This window comes from Martes martes (assembly GCF_963455335.1).
Source record: "Martes martes genome assembly, chromosome: 11".
In the NCBI taxonomy this organism is placed as follows: Eukaryota; Metazoa; Chordata; class Mammalia; order Carnivora; family Mustelidae; genus Martes; species Martes martes.
The window spans coordinates 83,161,742-83,183,402 of NC_137899.1; the positions used below are offsets into that span (position 1 = coordinate 83,161,742).

The window sequence follows — 21,661 nt, forward strand, 5'->3', positions numbered from 1 at the left end:
TACACAAGAGATTAGACCATATTAACTATTTCATATTGAAAGAGATCTGGTACTTACAGAAATTCTCTCCAGGGATCAGGTCCTCTCTGGAAGGACCTGCCCCCTTGCTTGCTGAGAAAAACAGGTGTCATATTGTGTGGTGCTGTGAGAACAAGGAGGATAGATTGCCATGAGAACTTCATGCCTGCTCAGGATACAACTCACATTCACTTCCCACAGAATACTTTATAAGAAGATGAATGGAGTGAATGAAGGCACATACCTGCTCAGTCCTGACATTAGCAGGTAAAATTTCTGTGAATCTCCGCTCTTCATCCAAATCTCCATGAAGCCAGAATTGTTTACTCAGAATAAACAGAGAGCCTCTTATCCTGTCTGTATATTAGAATCCTTTCTGGAGCTTCTAAAATTGCCAATGCCTGGGCCCCACCCAAGGCTAATCAAAATCTCTGGGTGGGGAGGACAGGGTACAAGCATCAGGAGTTGTTTAAATCCTCCAGGCGAATCTAACATGCATGAAGGTTTGAGAGCACTTGAGGTAGACCAAGCTTTAAATCCCTATGAACCTAGAAGTGAAGCTGCTTGTATGGGAAATGCATATAGGATTTCCCCGATCCTAATTTTAAGCTTTTGCAACTTTCAATTTAAAAAGAAAAGAAAAAAAAAAAACAACAGAAAAGAAATAAAACCCACAACCACGTATGAAAACCAGAGAAAATGCTCTGGGGACATTCTCGAATCTAGGGAAGAGTGACTTTAAAAATGCTTATATTTAAGATTCTCTTTCTCTCTCTCTTTCTTTTGTTTGAGCTTCCTGATATAATTAGGCAGAGGCATATTTCTGACTTCTAAAACAGTAAAAAATCAATTATGGCTAGAGCTACAGAGCCAAAAGAGGACCTGGGTAAGTAAAAGGGACAGTATAACTGGTTCTTGAAATCATACAGACTAGAGAATATCCCTCAGGCATTCTGTGTGCTCAGTAACGCCAACACCCCTGACATGACTGTGTTCCTAAATATAAAAATTATAGGTCAATTACACAGATAATAAAAAAGCCTCAGATATAAGATTCCAGGAATCACCAAGCAGTACTGAGGTTATTGGATCTAAGTAGAATTGAAACCTTATGCTCTCCAAGACAATCAGCATTAAAGCAGAATGGGAGGTGATTTACGGTGACATCCAACTTTAAGCAGAATGAGAATTTTAAAATGTTTTTATAAACCTTTGCAAGTGTGACAGTTTGATTCTGCACATTTTATTTCACTGTTGTAATCCAGAGATGGCATGTTTCTGTGATCTTTTCTTAGGGAAATTAGTATCATTGAATACATAGTGAATAGAGGCACTAAATGAACCTATATTCTTAAAAGGTGGTTACAGATTAGAACAGAGCTTGTAATATGTACATCTTAGTATACAACCTGCTTCTAAGACAGATAGAATCAGGTTATCCCAAACCACATCTGCCTTTAAGCAGATGTTTGATTCAGAGTCCATGAGTGGTATAGTTTTTCATTATCCAAACTGAAAGAATTCAGATCATGCATTAGCACACCAAAATTTGAAATTTGTTACCTAATAATTTTCAGAACTCACTAAACTAAATATGAGATAGCAAACAGATATTTTATCAAGCCAGTGAATCTTCTGTACTGTGGAAGATTCTTTTTTTTTTTTTTTAAAGATTTTATTTATTTATTTGACAGAGGGAGAGAGATCACAAGTAGGCAGAAAGGCAGGCAGAGAGAGAGGGAAGCAGGCTCCCTGCTGAGCAGAGAGCCCGATGCAGGGCTCGATCCCAGGACCCTGAGATCATGACCTGAGCCAAAGGCAGAGGCTTTAACCCACTGAGCCACCCAGGCGCCCCTGTGGAAGATTCTTTAAATGCAGCCTAAGAGAGTGTGTTTGGCCAGGAAAACAACCACTAATTATCTGTAAATTCACAATGATCTTTAAATTTTCAAAGTAAATGGTTCTCAGGGGGACACTTGCCCTTCTAGCTCCAGATGCTCCAAAAACTATAACAAACTGCAAGTAGTCTGGTGACTCCTGAGAAATATGATAAATTTGGATTAATGTCCATTTAGGATAAATCTCTCTGGGAATATCTTTTCTCCTCTCTCCTAGATACCAATTATATTTAATCAGTTGTAAAATATATAGAAATATAAGGTAGTTCTCTCTCTCCTTGGTAGGTTAGACTGATTTTTCTGATCCGAAATACTCATCGCCTACCATCCACCCAAGTGTCTTGTAGCTCTCAACAAATACTTTATGAATTAGAAAGTGACTACAAAAATGGGTATTTTGCCTTCGAGATCTCAAATAATCTTAACCTAAACTCATCAGTTTAACAATAAACAATTATAAAAGATCTACTACATGGCAGGCACTCTGCTGGATTCTAGGGACACAGAGTTGAATAAGAGGTTTTTTTGTGTTTTTTTTTTTAAAGATTTTATTTATTTATTTGACAGACAGAGATCACAAGTAGGCAAGAGAGGCAGGCAAGGAGAGAGAGGGGGAAGCAGGCTCTCCGCGGAGCAGAGAACCCGATGCGGGGCTCGATCCCAGGACCCCGGGATCATGACCTGAGCTGAAAGCAGAGGCCCCAACCCACTGAGCCACCCAGGCACCCCAAACAAGAGGTTTTTAAACACATTTCAGAAAAGAAACTTCTTGTCATAAGATATTCATAATATTCTGCAATGTCTAATAGCTAGCTGATAGCAAACAAGTATTTCATATGTCTAATTTCAGCAGATGCCTAATTTATTTCTACCTACCTCAGAAAAGTATAGTTGAGAAAGTATTAGAACAGCTTATGAGCAATCTGTGGTCAATGTCATTAGAAGGTGCTGCTTAAGTGAATTGGGGGAAATCGGAGGGAGAGAAACAAACTGAGGGTTTTGGAGGAGAGGGAGTTTGGGGGGTTGGGTGAGCCTGGTGGTGGGTATTAAAGAGGGCACGTATTGCATGGAGCACTGGGTGTGGTGCATAAACAATGAATCTTGGAACACTGAAAAAAATAAAATGGAAATTTTTAAAAAAGTGATTAAAAAAAAAAAAACGTTGAGTTCAAATTCTGATTCCTTTGCTAACTGTGTGGTTTTGATCAAGTGTCTTAATATTCCTAAACTGTAATTTCCTAACCCGTAAAGGGGGAAAATAATGATCGTGCACGTTTCATAGGGTTATCATGACAATGAAGTGGGACCATCTCTATCTGAAACAAATTAAACACTCAGTAAAAGCTACTGCTGTTATATTCAGTGGTAGGACCAGTTTTTCAAAACAGACTCAAGGGTGGTGATTTGTTTGCAGGTAGATGAGACTAGTTTGAGGCTGTGTTTGTAGGGCAACCTACATGAGATTGAGAAAATGTCCTTATCCATGTCAGAACGAAGGATAAAACTGATGGAGCTGAAGGGGTATTTAAAGCTCCACCAGGCACTAGGCTGCTGTCACCGTTGTTATTTATTACTTTAGGTTACCACTTCATGAGGAGTGAGGAAACAGACGTCGTGTTTAAACTCTGATAGTAGCCAAAAAACTTTCTGTGTTTTTAGAGTAGTGGAAAGAGAATTGATGATGAACATGAAAACACTCCCCCCGTCATACTCCTGATGATTTAAATGAGAATTCTAAGGAATATGAGACGCCTCAATAGGAAATCTCACTGCCAGCACTCACTCACTCATTCATTTATTCACTCACCCATTTGTTCATTCATAAATAAAAGAGCAGTAGTAGCCATGTCTATGAGGAACATTGAGAAGCACACATTTCTATCTCACACTAGTGCTATTATAATGACCGAATTAAAATCTAACTTATGGGGGAGAAAAAAAAAAGTTTTCTTTAACCTCCTGCTGGGACAGGAAGGAAAAAGAACCGGTGGCTGAGGAGGCTATTTCCTGAAAAAGAGAAAGAGACCATGAAAAGTGTGCGGCAATCAGCGGGTGATTCCTTCGGTGACTTCTTGCGATTGCTTGCAGTAGGGAGAAGTAGCAGGATAGAATTTTAAATTAAATATAGGTTGATTTTCTTGAACATTTTTAGAACATTCTCCGTAATTAAATATAAATGATGAAGAGGATGAGAAGGGCAAAAACTGACAGAAACCACAAGTGGCAATTTAAAACTATTAACTGCATTGCAGGGTCAAACGTGGCCCATATAAGTGCCTCTTAGCATAGGAATGTCTCCTGAAGACACATCCTTGCAACAAAACTTCACATTTCACTCTATAGTTGTAGAAGTATTATTTTGCTACCATGTGTCATATATATATATATATATGTATATATATATATATATAAAATTTTAACCTGCTAGCATTGCCTTGTCACTCATTTCTGAGCCCTATCACTCAGGCAGCGAATTGATAACAATTGCCAGCTTTGCCACCATCACCAACCACTAGCGTTCCCTGAGTTTCCCAGATATTCTAAACTCTGTACCCTTCTGGGGACACATTTGCACTGTGGGGGCCCCCATTTTGAAATGACGAGATCTGAACACAGTTGGAGCAGCATTTCTGAACCTCTCGATTCTCCTGTGACGTTTCCCTGTTGTCTGTGCATCTTGTTAGTGCTATGCTTGAATCCACACCATTAGAGCAGTGACACAGCTGCTGTCATTCTCAGTTATCCAGGGCTCCGACGAAGACAGATCAACTCAGAGAAAAAGCCTCTGCCCCCCATTTTATCACCCAGAGACAGAAACTTAAATACATACAACCAATTATTTGAAGTCTTCCCACGGCTCATAGGATAGGGCCAATTGCCCTTCCAAACTCAGAAAAAGAGCTGAACTAAGGAGGATAGGACAGGTCAGGGCTGATCAAAAGTAACATTCAGACAGGAAGGACCAATTAGGATGACGGCTGGAAGGGAATGCAAAACACCAGAGAAGTAGGTGTTTCTTCATCATTTTTTCTTTTTAATTTGAGAAAATATTACAAGTAAAAAATCCATTAATATCCACAATTCAGTGAGTTTTTGTTATAATTTTAAACATACATCTTTTATATCATTTCAGGCAGGGATTGTGCCCAATATATGTGTAATGAATTAAAGTATGTAAGAGTTTATTTAAATTAGCAAGGAAAAGGTGGAAATATATTCTGTGGATTTAACAGCACTATTTTTTTTTTTTAAAGATTTTGTTTATTTGACAGAGAGAGACACAGTGAGAGAGGGAACATAAGCAGAGGGAGAAGCAGGCCTCCCGCCAAGCAGGGAGCCCGATGTGGGGCTCGATCCCAGGATCCTGGGATCAGGACCTGAGCCGAAGGCAGACACTTAACAACTGAGCCACCCAGGTGCCCTTGCACTATTGATGATAGAAATTTTTAACTAATTTGGAGGCTAGTTTCTTTTATGAGATGGATTTTGAGATCAAAGATAATTTGAATGTTTAAATTTGGGTAAGGAAATACTTGACAATGGGTAAAGGCACGCTAAACATTAGTTCTCAAACATGGCTGCATTTTGGAATCACTGGGGAGCTTTAAAAACTATTTTATGCCAGTGTAAGAGTGAAAAAACACTGTCAGTTAAATGAGCTTCATAAATTGTATGGTACATCCCTGATATCAGAGAGATTAAACATGGAAAAATAGTGAGGTCTCCAACTGAGCACAGTTATAATGTTGGCTTTGGAGGTTAGCAGCCGGGGAAATAATCTATCAAAACTTGGCCTAGCATTGGGAAAATGGGTACAGGAATAGTGAATACAAAACCAAAGCAGCTATAAAGAAGTTTATTTTTCTTCTCCGTGTTGTTAAACTTTCTCAAAATGTTGTTTCACATCTCAGTGTGCCCAGACAGCTCTATTCCTTAGCCAGTTACTAACAAAGTGGGCAGGATTACTTTTACACCAGTTATATGTGCTTCAAGCCATGAGTATTGTCACATTTACCTGAAACAGAAAGGCCTCATGGAAAAAGAATGAATTCCTGAACATAATCATGATTCTTTTAGGAAGACAGATGGGAGAGAATGGATGTTGGGTGGGCAGAGACAATGTCCATTACCAGGAACGATCATGGTACCAGGGTTTGTATTGGTTAAAAATTGCCAACAGCTTATACGCCCAGAAAAGGAGGTTTCAAAAAGTATCTAATAGAGATTAGTTGGTTATATAGATATAACTGTCTATAATAACATGAAAAATGGCTACTAGATGCTAGGTAAAAGGCAACATTTTTTTTTCTGTTTTTATATAAAGTATGTCTAAACATATATCAAAACACATGTGGGGGCACCTGGGTGGCTCAGAGGGTTAGCCTCAGCCTTCGGTTCAGGTCATGATCTCAGGGTCCTGGGATCGAGCCCGACATTGGACTCCCTGCTCAGCAGGGAGCCTGCTCCCCCTCTCTTTCTGCCTGCCTCTCTGCCTACTAGTGATCTCTGTCAAATAAATAAATGAATAATTTAAACAAACAAACAAAGAAAAGAACTTTAAAAACAAAACAAACAAAACACATGTGTATGGAGTGCCTGAGTGGCTCAGTGGGTTAAGCCTTGGCCTTTGGTTCAGGTCATGATCTCAGGATCCTGGGATGGAGCCCTGGGCTCTCTGCTCAGTGGGAAGCCTGCCCCACTCATCTCTGCCTGCCTCTCTGCCTACTTGTGATCTCTCTTTTTCTCTGTTAAATAGATAAATAAAATCTTAAAAAAAAACATATGTGTATGATATCTATATACACACATATACAAATAGAGATATATTGGTATTTAGCGATTCAATAAATGATACTTTTTAAAATATGAGTAAATATTGTGGACATACCTCAGAGTGAAAAGATCTCCTAGGTAATATATGTGTCGTATTAGATAATTAAGCTTAATTATACATCTAATATTAAAAAGTAAAATGTTGCAGTAATTTAATTATAGAATCTATTTGTATGAAAATGATTATTAAAAACCAGGATAGCTAAATAGAGAAATACATTGCTAATATGAATGTCATGAAAGCACCTTTACTAGACAACTTTAGAAAGAACACAATATCCCTTTCAAGTCAAGAAGTCTATTTAAATTATTTAATAGTTAAACAATCTCCAAAAGCAGGTATTCAATATTATAATTCTATTTTGTTGAAATTTTACATGCTTCATGTTACATCCATAAATGTTTTATTATTAAACATATAACTCTTATAAATGTATTTAATGTCTAGCTATTTAATTCAATAGAAGATTTTAGTTATAAGGAAGGAAGTCTCCAAAATCATGAATGGCAGCATCAGAAAAAATAATCATAATGACAATAATAATATATATAATTTAAAGAAAAAAAACAAGTATTAGAAAAAAATGAGATTATCTCCACACCTATTAAAATCTTCATTCTACTAACATCTGGTAAAACTGAGCCTTTTATTTGGCTTTATAAATGTAATATGTAAGGACCACATGATCATTCTTGCATAGAACAGTGTCAAAACTTTATTGTTCCAGCATTATAATCTTAAATGTGTATAACTAGAAGTTATAGTAATAAAGTAATTATTTTAAGTAAAAATCAGATTTATCCTTGTATTGTACAAGTATTATAGAAGTTCAGTTTATAGTGATGATATTTGGCTTTACCCTGGTTTTATTTGTAAATAAAATACAGGTAAATATTTATGCTGATACTTGACCATCTCACATTGAACCAAATGGGTCTTAGAGGGACTTCTACTATGCATGTATGTTTGTGTATGTATGCACATACATATATCTATATATTTATTTATATATGTATGTGTTTCTTTGCATATGGGATATGTTTGTGTGTACCTAGATGTATGTGTGTATGCATGTGAGAGAGAGAGAGATATATAGCAAGAGACAGTGACAGAGGAGAAAGAAAGGGAGGGAGAGAAAGGAAATTCTCAAACATTATGTAAATGTTTAATGGTAAATATCTCTGTGGGGTATCATCAGTGGAACTTTTATCTCCAGCACACATATTTCTATTTTGAGTATTTTGTTTTTAACATTCATTACATCTCTAATGAAGTAACTTCAGTGAAGGGAAAGCACAGCAGACTTTGGTTTTAGAAGGTAAAGGCTAAGTTCTTAGGGAGCTTATTAGAGTATGTTCACACTGGAGCAATCATCCAATTAAGACTGAGAGTAAGGTTAAATCCCATTAGGGCAATTATTCAGTTAATTACTCTGGTGTGAACATAGCCTTAGTTTAAGAGATGTAGAACATGAGTCTGTATCTAAAGGGGAAGAAGGTCAGGGCCATCTCCCCAGCAAATCAATTTAGAAGATTTAAGTGAGCTGTTCCATAAGCCAAGAAAGAATCACTTTTGAGAAATTGGTGTTTAAAAGGAGAGTACACTTAATTAGTACTGGACACAAATCCCAGACACGGACGTACCACCAGAGAGAAATGCCAAAAGTGGAGTATTTTTACAGTAGAATGGCCTTTGGAGCAGTTCAGCATCCTTAAACACAAATTATTTGTTAAATCATTGATTCTGTTTACTCCTTGCTTTATTCACTACATAAATATTTATTGAGTATCTAACGCAGAGTAAAAATTTGTCTGCAGGGAATGTGCAGGGCAGGCATGAGGGAAGAATCAGAGAAGCCAAGAGATGGAGTGGGTATTTCCTGCAACCTTCTGTTCTGTTTGGATCTAAAATGCAACTTGGAGTCATGGATTCACAACCTTGAGTAATGACCTATAATCACTTTCTTTATTCCCGGAACTATTGTTTTGTTGTTTGTATCTTCTTGGCTATTAGATGGCATCTTTATGTTTGTTGCCCACCTCTGGGGCTTTATAATACAAACCAAACTCCTACTCAATCATGATGCAAAAATCCGGATATTTGTTCTTATATACCACAAGTAGGGTTATAAACTAAGCTCTAAAGGTATTTCCTTTTCTCCTATAATGACATCAAACCCCAAAACAAATCAAACGTATTAGTGTTGCATTCTTTTTCCCTCTTTCCCTCCCCCAACCCATCTCCTTAGCCTGGCATTGGATTTTCAAGGATAAGCAGATGAGACCTTTTTTTATCTTGCACTTTCTGCATCACTGAAAAGTCCATGGGATGAAATGGACCTGTTTCCCAAAAGGGGAAAATCAGAACGCTGTTTTCCTGCTCTTGGGAAGCTGCTCAAGAGTGAAGCTCTTATTGACTGTGAATCTGCCATTTTAAAAGAGATTCTGGATTTCTTACAGCTTCTTGGGATACAGACAGGAAGGGAAATAGGCTGTCTGTTAACTGAACTACACAACTGATTCATTTTGTAACCACTATAATAATAGTTCTCATAGACTGAAATTAAGTTTATTTTCAAATTCATGTAATATAATTCATAGGAATGTAGGTTTTTAATAGCATTAATTACAAATTTTAATTTTATTGTTTTTAGTTTAAAAGTGCTACTAACCCTGAAGTTTTATCATTATATCATTTTCTTAAGGACCAAAAGCAGCTTAAGTCTTTTCTGGGATTTTGAATAAAAGATATTACTAGTCAATCAGCAGGCTTTATATTAATCTACTTAGCTCCATGCCTCTGAATCCTGTGGAGTATTTCATCTCTCCCAGAATTTTGGTCCTGTCCCAAATGCTGGAAGCAATCCTATTCCTAGATGGGAAGAATAGTAAGACCCTTTAATCAGTACTCCATGAGATCAGAATTAAGTCAGATTTGGCTTTTCCTATTCTGATGTTTTAACTTTTTTCTTATAGCTGACCTCCTGCCTCATTCACCTATATCAAAGAGAGTTATTTAAACTTCCTTTCCAATAGTATTCTTGTCTTTCTTATCTCCTTTTATCTAGTAGATTAGAACACCATGTATGCTATTAGTTCACATAATTTTGATTATGTGTGTAATTTTAAAAAGGAGTGTAACTTTTTGGCATATGTATGTCTCATGTATATACTATGTACATTATTTTACACATTATGTATTTATAGATAAAGATGAATATATAGGGTCATATAAGCCAGATCATGTTCATTATATTTTATGGGCCATATACACTATTGTCAAACTCAATATTGATTAATTGAATTCACCTTGTGTGCTGAATTTAGATCCTAACTTCTAACATGCATCGGCTTGTAAGTTTCTATTGTTGCTGTAATGCATTACCACAAAGTTAATGGCTTAAAACAGCATGAATTTTCTGTCTTACAATTCTGTAGGTCAAAAGTATGACAGGGGCCTCATCAGGCTAAAATAAAAGTGTTTGCAGGGACATATTCCTATCAGTATGCTTTGGGTGGGGTCCATTCCCTTCCCTCCTCCAGCTTCTAGAGGTTACCCACCTTCTTTGACTCACAGCCTCTTTGTATCCTCAGAACCAGCAATGACAATTCCAGTCTTTCTCACATTGCATCATTCTGGCCTTCTCTCCTATAGCTCTCTTCTACTTTTAAGGACCACTGTAATTAATTGGGCTTACCCACATAATGAATCATCAGGTCCTTATCTCAAGGTCCATACCTTTAATCATGTCTGTAAAGTCCCTTTTGCCATCTAGGGTAACGTATTCAAAGGCTCTGGAAATTACAACACGGATCTCTTATCTATTGAGACCTTATTCTGCCTACCACAGCTCTACTGTATGTTTCTAGCAATGTGGTTGTGGAAACGGTGTCTTGTCTTGCCTTTCCCAACTGATAGGTTTCATTGCCCCTCACCCAGAGATACATTCTCCTAGCTATGCTCTCTTTTGTCTTCCTTTTCCACCAGCCTGAACTGACCCAAAAACTGCTGCTTAGAACTCCTTAAATCATTGGTGCTGCCCCAGAGGGGTAACAGGACTTGGCATTCCCAGGATGGTAACCAGTCTCCATTGCACCCTCAGTTTCCCCTGTACCTTGGTTCTATAATGTGTGTTTTATCCAACAAGTTTTCCCATTATCATAGTGGCTATTCCCAACCTTTTCCATCAAGTGCAAGCTTCTATTCATATCACCTCTGTCATGGTCATTGTGATATGCCACAGTTCCTTTTCAAGGTAGAACTTTTAGCCCAGCTTCTGGGAACATCATCAGCAAACACAATTTAGTTATTGGTCCCTAATACCACTGCCTATCCTGGGAGGAATGCCCCTTCTTGGGGTGGCCGTCATGCAAATGCCTAATTGTATGAAGGGTGTAACAGCTTGGTTATCTCAGTTTGGCTCAGAAAAAAACCTCAAAGTCCACTCTATTTCCAGAGCTCCTTATGGGGTAGGCCAAAGCTATAATTAGACTTCCATCACACTTGGACTTCACTTCCTACTCTATTCTGCTCCTTTCCTTTACTTCAATAGGGAAGTAAAGGTCCCAAGAGCACCCCTTAGTAAACATTCTGCAAGCTAATCTCTGTTTTAGAGGTGGCTTTACAGAGAGCTCAACTTGCAACATCCTCTCAGAAAATGAATTGCCTTCCAAACTACCTAATATATTTCTATTGCCCTCAAATGTTTAAACCCAAATATTCTTCTCTCTTTAAGGTCTTTCATAACCCCTCTACGAAAACTAAGTTATTCTTTCCATGCTTCTCCATATTCTACAACATAAGATCTCTGTCATAAGATGCTAGATACTAAATTGGTAAATATGATTATTCCTCTTTACCTTTCACAGTGCGTGTGTTCTCTGAGAATAAGCATTATGTCTCTTTTTGTGTTAACAGAACTTGGCATAATGATGCATAATAAATTTTTTTAATGACTGTATGAATGAGAAGATGGTCTCTTGTGCATCTGTTGAAATCCCAGTTTAGTTCCAGTTCATCCTATTACTGTTTATACAGATTGGCACAGGATATCAATTCTTCTTTGCACTAAATATGTACTCAATTCATGCCCTACCCCCAACCAATCATGCTTTCTACATCCTCTGGAGAAATAAAGAGTCCATAGGCCACATTAGGTAGATTGAATTTCTCCCATTTAGAATGATTTTTCCAACTCTTCTACTCACTTGTTTTCTTATAAGTTACTCCTCAATCACATTGTCTTTCCTGCCTATCTGTATAGATTGAACCTAGCTAGGGTTCAGTTATCAGGAGATGGTCAACATCTGTAATACAAAATCTATAATAGAAAAATAGCAGTAGTATTACCTACCTATGAGTTGAATTGGAATTTTTTACATTTTCAATGGGCCTGCTTCCTGAGAGAAATAGTCTGTATTCAATCAGAAAGAACAGAATACTAAAGAGATTTCATCTTCTTAAAAAAGTTCTCAAGCATCTAGTTCACAACTTTTCGTTCTTTTATAATTTTTCTATTTCAATTGCTTAAGAATTAGGAATTTCCTCTTATTATGTTATATAATGGATGACAATGCACACAAAACAATCACAAGAAGAATCTAGTGTAATTGATCACTGAGATATAATTCTTCCTTTCTTACCATGATTATCCCCATGTTTTCCATTCTGCCACATTATTTATTTCCTTCTCCTTGACATAGTTATCTGATATCTGATCTCCATGGCATGTTAGCACTTTAATTCACTTACCTGTTTTTTGTGATCTTAAAATGTGAGTATGCTGGGAGACCTGGGTGGCTCAGTCAGGTAAGTGTTTGCCTTCGGCTCAGGTCCTGATCCCAGGGTCCTGGGATAGAGTCCCACATAGGGCTTCTTGCTCAGCAGAGAGCCTGCTTCTCCCTCTGCCTATATCTCCCCTTGTTGTGCGCGCTCTCTCGCTCTCTCTCTCTCTCTCTCTGGAAAAAAAAAAAAAAATCTTGAAAAAAGAAAATGTGAGTGTGCTGGGATTAGGGAAGTGCAGAAACAGCTTTAGATTTCCCAGTACCTGATAATTTTAAAATTCTGATATCCATACTGATTTTCTTCATTTGTGATTCCAGGTTATGATTTTTCTCCTGGATGGGCTTTGATTATGCTTCCCTCCCAGTAGTGCATATTTAATCCCGAACAGCTAAAAAATATTGATATCAGAATCAGAAACACATCTAGGAAGTAAATGCTTTGTGCACACTCACATCAGTGGTGTCATGGTTGCACTGCCATTGTGTGGTCAACTTGATATTTATCTAGGTTGTGAGCGATTACATCAAAACTAAACTTCAATTCCAGCAAAAGCGATTGCACTTTTCTCTTCTCATTTCCCTGAAAGTTCAGGAATGTTGTTTTTAAATTTATCTGTGTGTGAGCATATTTTGAAATGTAAAATATCAAACTAAGTAAGCCATAAAAAGGAGGCAGAAAAAATATGTGTTGGGTAATTCATATAGCATGAAGATAAGAACTATGACTCACAAATATGGGACTTTCTTATTTGTATAGCCTATTTATTGAATTGGAATATTACTCTATAAATAAAGTAGCCTCTGAAGTCAGAACTAAAGAGCAATAAATAAGTGTAAAACTAGATAAACAATAATGGAATTGAATTAGGCAGAATTAGACTGTATTATTAAGAGGAATGGCAATCAGAATCAATTTATATTGAGAATGCCTCCAACTGGACATGAAATTATTGCTGTAACATCCACAGAATGTTGGGACAGAGAAATAATTTGGCAAAATGAGATTGAGATGACGATGAGGCTGGTGACGAATGATGTGGTGAAATCGTATTTTCCGCTTAAGGATGGTGCTACCAATGGTATTACTGACTTCTGAATATAATAAGGATAGTCAAAGTAAGAAGCAGAGACCTCAAGTTCTTTCTACACTGAGTTCAAATCTGTCTTACCAATTCAGTTTGTTCATAAGGACCTTGCTATTTGTAGCTTTCCCTTTTGGACTCAGGAGACATGACACCTCTCTAAAGCAGGAACCTCGTTTATGAATTGTGCACTTCAAAGTCATCCACTCATAGCTATTCCTGAATTATTGCCTCAAGGATATTCGAGGATACCGTCCCAGCTATACTAAAAAAAATTTTCAGGATACGTAAAATTTTTAAGAAAACAAATACAGCCTCATATTTGTTTTTAGATTCCTTATATCATCTTCCAGCTGAACTGAACACATGTGGTCAGATTTACTAGAACACATCAACTTACCATTGATTTAAAATAATTTAACACAACCAGTGTTATATGATAATCCCCTAGTTAACTGTATCTTTCTTAATCATTCAAAAACAAAACATCTTGAGAAACAATATTTAGTAAGCAGTTTTTGGAAAGCGTGACATTTAAGATTTTTTTTTTTAAAGTGAAGATTCACTTGCACCTTTTTATTGTCCTCTTAGAATAATAACAAACATTGGAAATTTAAAATCAAATAATATTTGAAATGTTTGGCATAGAATAGTTGCAAAGAAACAACAATGCTCTTCCCTTTAAAGTCCCAAAGCAGGTAACATTTGTAAGTGAGAGGGTGGAAATTAAATCATACTTAACAGTATCTAAAACATACATGGATCATTATCATTTAATGAGAATTACAGACCAGAATCAAGACATGAAATTGTCCCATTTGTTTGCAAAAGAGGAAAAAGAGAAACCTCCAAGTCTAATCTAGGTAGGAGGCAGAAATTAGAGAGCCCAGGATGATAATCATGCAAATAAAGAATAGTTTCCAATATTAGTTCTTAAACCAAATTCCCTAGAAATTGTCAAGAAACACTCTAGCCATGGAAACTATAGTTTCAAATTCCAGAAACCAATCTTGATTAAGGAAATAAAAGATACATATTTTCCTATAGGTTTATTTTAATTCCGGGAGATGCAAAAGGAACAAAAGATTTAGATTTTTATCGTTTCCCAAATTATTATTAAGCCTTACCTAGATCTCTTTTTCTGATTCACCTCTTATATTTCTAATCAAATTTAATTATTAAGTAAAGCTATTTTTCACTCCTAAACATTTCTGCCCATGTGAAATTTTAGAGAATGTTGTCTTCACTTTAATCATACTGTTTTAATGAAATCATTGGAAATAATTTGGAGCTTCTGTCTCTTGGTAGTCCTGCTCCCTTTCAGTGAATGAACTTGTCCTAAGCACTATCCAGGTCCCAGGTACACTGCACTGCACAGGAAATAAATTAATGAACAGGGTCCTTCTAGTCAAGCAGCTTCAAATATGTAATGGGATTATTGATCTCTGACAGTGGACAATTTAGTTACTAGAAATGTGTTTGTTTAAAAAAATGAATAAATATCTGGTAAAGTGTTATATTTTAAAATGAATACTGAAAAAATCAATTCATGTGATTGCATATATTAAAGTTTAGCCATAATGATTGAACCTTTACTAGTTTTAAGGTACTTGACTTGTATTAGCTCTATTATTCATTATAACAATACTGTAAGTTTGGCTTTATTATCCTACTCATCTCACACTAAAAAAACAAAACACAATAAACCAACTGAACCAATGCTGAGTGTTGGCAACGCATCCAAGGTTAAGCCGCTAATAAGTAGTAATGTTATCATATGAACAGCCCATGCTCTTTCTTCCATGTAGAATTTGTTAGTTTTCATTTGAAACCATTATTGCATCCAGTAATTTCACTGCAGACTGCAGTGTATTTCCTCACCCTCAACTAATCTCTACACAGAGTGTCCTTAATGAATACCAGATAATGACAAGATTCATGATCTTAGAGCATTTCCTGAACAATGAAACCCGTTTTCAGTGAGGCTCAGAGGCCAACACAAACAAGGCCTACAGTAAGGCAAATGGATATAGAGTATACAAATTAATAACATTGAAATGCCAAGATAAAATTAAGATTGGTTCATTTTGTGACTTCAGTTGAAAACACTAATGAGATTCTAACAATACCAGGGATCAGGAAGTAGAGTGAGGGAGAAAAGGGAATGCAGTAACAAAAGGTGGAAATTTTGCCTATACAGGATAGTTATGGACATCTCTGTAATATCACTCTGATGTGATAGAATTCTATTTTGCAACGTTACGTCAACAAATTATTAAAATTCTGTTTTATAATGCAATTATTATTAAGAAATACAAAGGATATATACTTCATTATTTATATTAGGATGTCTGACGATATCTTTAAGCCTCCTGCTTTTATTGAATCTTATACACTTGAGTTTTTAAGGGATAATCTGTTGCAACCCTATTTTTAATATGGTAACTCGTTATGTTATGTAATTTTAATTTTGTATTTCATTAATCTACTGCTCAAATACTTACTTCAAGTTACTAGGAAAAGGATTGACAAGATAACATACTCACTCGCTTAAAAAAAAACTCTTTGTAGTCTAGTAGGTGAAATGGCACAGATGCACTGATAAAGAGAGAGACAAGGATACAAAACAGGTAGAAGATATAAGCATAGTTAAAGAAGTATTCCCAGGTGCTTCATTGCATTTGCACATATCCTTGAACAATATGTGTTATTTTAACATACAAAGATGTAGGTCATGTCAGCCAGAGGACACAACACAAATCAAAGTATTAAGCATGTTCCAGGAAAACCAAGGAATATAATTTGGGTACAGGATGCATAAAATGTGACCTTATAAGATGGGATGACATAGCATCAGATTTTTCAAGAGCTTTGAATGTGTCTTGATAGCGTTTATTATAAATAAAATAGAGAATTGTTGAAGATCTAAAAAAGGGGATTGGGTATCTAATCAGAATGTGGTTTTGGAACGATTATTACAGTAATTTCCTGAAAGTTTGGCTAATCAGTAAATGGACAGAAAACAAGGGACCACGTAACAACAACTCAGGTGTCACAATAGGAATCACAAGTCAAGTCAAGTCAAGGATTACTTGTCAAGGATCACAAGTCAAGGATTAATGCAGAGCACCGGAAAATGTGACATACATATTAAAAATTATTAAATAAAACAAGACTTGCAATTCACTGGATTGAGAGTTTTGTGCAAAGGGTGAAGGAGTTGTCAATGAATCATGTGAGTTTTCAAGAGCAATGATAATAAGAAAATGTAGGAGTTACTCTACAACTGAAATCTAAGCAGTATTTGATATCCAGTAGGCAGTTCACAGTGTGTGGCTCAAACTTGGAAGGGAGGTTGGGAATGAAAGTACTGATTTAGGAGTCTAAAGAGAGCCGGTAACTAGAGTCAATCCAATTACAACAACAGTAAATAAATAAGCAACAAAATGCCCACAGACTGGGAAGATGACCTGAATGTTGTTGAGAACAGTAGCTTGGGAGAGTACAGACAGAGAAATCAGAGAGGTGGAAAGAGGACCTGACTAAGTATTGTATCGAGTCGGAAGAGTCCTCTTAAGGGTCACCCAGTGACTAAGCTGACATGCTGTGGAGATAAAGGTGCAGCTTGAGCAAGGGGCATCCGTTCAACAACTTCGTGCCCCCCTGTGCGCTCTGCTTCGATCCCAGCGCTGCTTCACTTCCTCCACACCACACCAAGCCTATGACTGTCTTCTGGCTTCAGCAATCTCCTCGGGCCCACTCCCAAACACAACCTCCATTACCATTACAGATATAAAAAGTTTACAGGTTAGAAGACCAGGATTGAAGAACAGGTGTTCATTTTTTCACCACTCCATGTAGAAATATCACCACATTATTTCCAATATGCAAAAGGAATTCTTTCCTTTTTCATATTCAAGTGACCTATGTGGGCTCTCTTAGCCTAGTGCTTCTTTGATATTATACGATCAACATAGGCTTATCTGACAAATAATGGAATACACAATAAAGTGCCACTCTCATGATTGAACAAGAGCTTCTCAGGGTAAGAAAAAAGAGACAGATTTCTCAATAGATGGTGAACTTAGGAATCTTGGTTTTCTTTGTTTTCGCAAGAGGTAATTTTACAGGGTAATTATAGTCAAATTCGCAATGAACAATAGTAGTAGATGTAAAGTATTCTGGTATGTTTAAGCATTTAAATATGTTTTTCTTTTCCCTTAAGTCCCAGGGTTAACTACTATTGGTATGTAGTGCTAACTGTATCTAGGTACATGCCTGAGAGTGTGTGTGTGTGTGTGTGTGTGAGAGAGAGAGAGAGAAACAGAGACAGAGGCAGAGCCCACATGTGTGTAGGAACAAGACTGAGAACCAGAGGTATAGACAGATAAATAGAGAATAAGAGAGTATAAAAAGAGAGAAGGAGATGCTCTGCTTTTATTCTAATATGATTATTTCAAAATGATGTAATTCTAATTAGAAGAATTATAACATCTTAAAGTATCCTCATCTTTACACATTTTCTTTGTATTAAATGAAAAAGAAAGTCACTCCTAACAGGGGTTGTTTGTCCCAATACACATAGAAGGGAAGCTATTCATTTTGTTGTTTCTTTCCTTCAACACATTTTGTAATAAAATTAGACGAAGGAAGTGGCTAGTCTGTGACACTTGGTTTGTCCTCCTGGGTACTTTTTCCTGACTCAGTTTGATTCCATATCACTACTCTGAGTCACTGCTCTGCCTCTTCCCTTATTTCCTGGTTTTCACTGAGCAGTGATCAGTGATAAATAGTAAGCTGCATTTCTTCTGGCTTGTGAAAAGATCATTTATTCATTTATTTAATCACCATTTTTGTAAGTCATGTAATTGGATGAAGACAAACAAAAGTCTGAACCAGCTACTTAGGCTAGACCTTTAAATGTAATTATTTATGATTTTTTGATTACAACTGTTCTTTTCCTATCTGTATCCCTTCTTTTCTATTGGCCTGACACACAAAAGAAATTAAATTACATTTCAGATAATTGATACCTCTACTTATTTTGGCAAAAGAAAGAGGATGTTTTATTTCTCTCATTACAATGTGAAAAAAGAATGTAATATGATTGAGCATGTGGAAACTGCCTCAGGTCAGCTTTTTGTACCTATTCTGATGACCTGAAAGCCTGTCATTAAGAGCATTCACTCATTCAAAATGCACACACGTATTCATGCTTTCAAGAATTTTCTATCCTGTCCTACTTACCTGGTCATCATATGTACAGGATATCAAAGTACATTGTAATTATTACTTATCAGAATAATTCAGTTCCTGTTGGAAAAACTCAGGCCTCTGTGTGAGATTAAATGAAGCTAAGGTACTGCGCATGGGACAGATTTTGGGGTTTCATGAAGTATAAATCCTAGAATAACGTATCTGTTCCCTACGGCAGAAGTTGACAGCATTCCTTGTTAATTTTTTCTGCTTTCTGGGACCTAATGGTAGCACATCAGGGACGTAGTCTTTCCTTAGTGTCATATGTCTTCCTGTTGTACCCAGGCTTATATGCAGCAAGCATTGAACGCATGTTTTGAGAAATAATGGTCTTTAAATGGAAATTTTTAAGATTAAAAGTAAAAAGCTTCCTACAGTTCCTAAAAGTTCTACCACCTCAGATGCTTTCCTTAGGACTACAGCTTTCTATCGGTATAGAGGTAGGGGCAAGGGTAAGATAATGGATGGGCACAGGAGATGTGACTTCAGATTTCATCTTTACCAGGACAGCTCACTGTATGCCTTAAGGCAAGCCACTTAATCAATGGAACCTTATGAACCCCTGCCCACCTCACCAAAGTAGATGCCCAAATTTGCTTCCCTGGCCTTGCTTAGAGATACAAGGTAGGTGTGTGACTTATTTTCCTTCAAAGGATCATTTGGAAGAAAGTAACAGGAGGACGGTGACATTGAGTAGATTGAATGCTACTGGAGAGAAAGGTGGTGTGGTGTGGAAAAATGAAAAGCCCTCTGTAGCGGGGCCAGAAGCCCGGTGGTACCACGGCAGACCCCGGGACACGGTGCCCGCTGTGAGCCTGGGGAGCTCAGTGGAACAGCATCTTGGTCAGCACAAGGCTGTGATGCGACAGCTGTTCTGGGCAAGCAGAGCTTCCCAGCCAGATTTTTTGCTCCTCTGACAGTTTATGTGAACTATCTACTATCCTTTATCAAATTGCTTTTGCTAAATTTGTCAGACCTGGTTCGAATGTTTATAAATAAGAACCCTAACTGAAATATTAAGGAACGTGCAGTTTCTCTTGCCTGTAGGCTAGCATTCAAATCTCAAATGCCAATGAGACCGATCTTTTAAGCAAAGCAAGCCGGGTATAATCCACTGGTGAGTGGCGGGGAACTTAATGACAGGGGCTTAGAGGGGACAGCTGTACCCAGCTCTAGCTATTGGATCATCTTAATACGCTGGCTCAGGGGGACTAGATCTTCTAATTTATGAAAGAAGCTAGAAATCTATTTTATTACTCACAATCTTCCAACTTTATAAATATTAGCAATTAATAAAAATGTTTTAAAGTATGGTGGGATCAGAGAAAATGTATCTATACTCTGGATGGGGCCTGCGGGCTTTCAATTTATGAACTTAAAATGATTTATCATGCTTTCTCCCTTTCTCCGGGATAGTAAGCTGAAATAACTCCTCTAAGAAGTATTTTCGGACCATCACGTCATCTCTTGGCAGCAGGCAGTGAATAGGGAGGTGTGACAGGGAGAATAAAGAATCAGACACAGGGCTTGGGGGAAGGTGTGCGTAGGATAAGCGTCGTATTGGGAAACTGTAATTTTGATTTAGGTAACTCTAGGTTTTTTAAAAAAAGAAAAGTCTGGGTCATACTAAACTTTTTTTTTTTTTTTTTTTTAGTGTGTAAACATCAAAGTGACAAGAACAAAGTCCCTGCAAGTTATCGTTATCTATGCATATACACACATACATGCCAGAATAGAAAGCAGGAACTTTTCTTCTGGGGTTAAAGATAAAGATTGGAGGAAAAATAAATTTATTACCTTCTTATATTTCAAAGAGTACATTAATAAAGAAGTAGAATCTATATTTCTCGTTGACCACTGCATCCCTAGTGCCCTAGCTGAGTAGAAACTCAATACTTTTTAAATCAATTATCATGTATTTATGAGTACTCTCCAGAATAAAAAGTGTGCGCTCTACTGGAAAAACTATTTGTTTGAGCAGAATTCGTGAACAGTAGTCATTCAGAACCAGGGAAAATTTTAGATTTTTTAATCCAGGACAGTGGTATCAGTTTACCTATGAGAAAGAGTCATCATGCAATATATCAGCTTGCCAGATTCACAAACATTCCCACACCAGAGCTGGAAGGAAGCCCCCCAGAACCTAGATCATAGCCCTGACATGGCTACAGAGCTGGAGTTTGTGATACACTCTGTTAGAACATAAGTTATTTTTTTAAAAACCTTATGTTTGTATCTTGAACTTAATGCCTTCTAATGGAGAATATATAAATCTAGATACTTCCCATCTGTGCAATATATTGAAATATATACATGCATAATCATATGTCTTATATTCAGTTTAGCTTTATCAAATTTACATCAATTTTGGATAATATTTTTTAGACAGAAGATATTCTGTTGGTAAGGACACTTCAGAGATTTTCTGGAAGGCTTTTTAGTTGTGTCTCCACGTGAGCATTTTTATAGTTTTGTCCTGTGCTTTCCTGTTGATTGCTTTTCTTCCAGATGACAGGAAGCAATTTCCAGCCTTACACTTACTACACACCTGAATATGGGACGCCAATATACACAGCCAAGGGCCAGTGATTATTATGCAGGTGATTTTATTATATGGAGTTCTCATATTCCTCAATCTCTCTAGAGACCATACGCTATACCCCACACCCATTATTTTCACATCCATTTTACAATTTCATTTAAAATTGTATATTTTATATTTTTTCCTGCATTGTTAAAATCTAGAAAAATGCCTTAATTTAAAATCGACACAGATTATTTATTCAAGAA

At 36.8% G+C, this 21,661-nt stretch overlaps 1 pseudogene across 1 annotated transcript in view; it reads left to right on the forward strand.

Moving 5' to 3' along the window:
* Positions 1–21,460, forward strand: part of LOC308352491 (large ribosomal subunit protein uL22-like) — a 126,208-nt pseudogene extending 104,748 nt beyond the window's left edge. The window contains exons 3-5 of the transcript in view: positions 19,224–19,323; positions 19,525–19,749; positions 21,380–21,460. The product of the transcript in view is annotated as a large ribosomal subunit protein uL22-like (transcript). The remainder of the gene's footprint in view (positions 1–19,223; positions 19,324–19,524; positions 19,750–21,379) is intronic.
* Positions 21,461–21,661: the final 201 nt, after the last annotated feature.